Source organism: Frankliniella occidentalis, unplaced genomic scaffold (genome assembly GCF_000697945.3).
Source record: "Frankliniella occidentalis isolate FOCC.00 unplaced genomic scaffold, Focc_3.1 Scaffold50, whole genome shotgun sequence".
Lineage (NCBI taxonomy): Eukaryota > Metazoa > Arthropoda > Insecta > Thysanoptera > Thripidae > Frankliniella > Frankliniella occidentalis.
Window position 1 is genome coordinate 684,378 of NW_026267180.1, and position 1,998 is coordinate 686,375.

Below are 1,998 nucleotides of genomic sequence, written 5' to 3' on the forward strand. Positions count from 1 at the left end.
CCACCTCCCAGGCGTCCCAGCGCGCCGGTGAGGTAGGCAACCCCACGCTCAACCAGGGTGTAACAGGCCGGCCTGACGGGATGGCCTTCCCCTCCTAGGCAGCCAAGCGTATGGCACGCCGGTGGGAGGTAGTCAACCCCACGCGACATGAACCTGTGGGCGCCCGTAGGCGGACGGGGACCTGTTCGGTGCAGGTGCATCTTGCCCAAGGCCAGATGCAAATGCAAATCTACTTTCATCTCGTCTCTGCCCACGGCTGAATACCCCCCCCCCCCTTCCCCCCGGCGTGCTGAGTGACAGAGAGCCAAAGGTCCCTCACCCAGGTCGGCCACTTTTACTGCGCGCTAACTTATCGGTGCCAAACGAGCCGTCGTCGTGCATGCGGCCGTTCATCGGCAAAACGTAGCAGAAAAACTATTTTCTCATGCAATGTTGGCGACGCCTAGAGTAATTACTCTTGTCGTTTTACAGCCGCTTTTTTATGGAGCTTGTTTTTCTGCATGCTCTTTCTCTCTGGAGATGTACGTCTCTCTGGAACAGAAGCAGTTTTCCTTTCCTTTTCTGTAATGTCGGTGAGTGTATGACAGCACACAAAGGAGAGGCTAGATAGAGTCATATCGGCGACGCTTGACCGTGACCACTGAAACTGCGTTCCCACACATTTTTTTACTCTCATTGCCATTGTCCTCACGCTCCTCCTCCCGCCCCGGACCCGCGACGCGACCGTCTTCCTCCTGCGAGACAAGTTTATTCCATAGAAAATGAAGTTGTTGTCCTAAAACTTCACTCTTTAGAACTTTTGTTGCGCGCTGATAGTGCCGCGCGTTCACTTGCATCGACGCCGAACAATTAGCGTACAACCGAGGTGTGTGGAACTGGACACAAAATGTGTACATCTCGAAAAACATTAAGAAACGATTAGGACCCAATCGGAAACAGCCACACGCAATCGGAAACAATCACACGCAAGCATAAACAATCACACAATCTGAAACAATTACCCGGAATCGGAAACAATCATACAGAGTCGGAAACAATCACACAAAATCTGATACAATCATGACACAATTTCTCAAAATACGTCCCAATATTTTCCCAACAATCTGAAACAATCAGAGACTATCATCGACACTATCATACACAATCACACACAATCTGAAACAATTATTGTCTAGACACAATCATTTATACTGTACACCTTTTGGCCAGTTCTACACTCCTCGTGTACAACGCAGTCGTTAAAAAGCGAGCGACTTAACGGCGCGGCCGTGTTCAAAACCTGTTGTTGCAAACACGAGATCTTTATTTTATCATCATTTTCACTCTAAATCGACGCGTCGCGCACCTACACTCGGCAACGGCTCTAAATGGCCGCAGACACCGCGGCCGCCGTGGCAGCCGGCATTGGCGAGGGCTCTTGAAAGTAAATAATACGCAACGCAGGAGGGGAACCCCCGGCACAGCTGCACCTGCTCAGCTCTGCCATTACAATGCGTGTACGCTGGCGCTTCCTTCTTACCCCCTCCTCCATCTAGCCGTCCCGCTTAAAGGTGCTTTTTTTCGGATTTGCATGATTCCGTCGGCGGCGGGAGAAGACCTCAGACTTACCTCCCGCTGCCCCTCCCCCCCTCTCCGTCCCTTCCTCCCCGCCCCTTCCCCCTCACTCCGCGCTTTTAATTGCCCGATTCGCATGGCGTCCGTACACACAAGCGCACTTGGCGTTTTCCGGGCCGATTTCTCGGCGGTGGCAGGTGCAGCAGCGCTGGTCCCGGCCCCCAGCCTCTTTACCGCATTGCGTGGTGTCGAACTGAGGCTGGCGAGGCGGGTCCATGCAAGCCAATAATATTGGTCTCGGTTTCCTATTTGACGCTGTTTTCTCTTCGGAGGCCAATGAATGAAAACCCGTGGCATACATGAAAGGAAACATCAGGGTCGCACGGAAACGGCGACTAATTCGCCTGGTCCGGAGGTGGGTGGGCCCCCGCCGCGCCCGCCCCG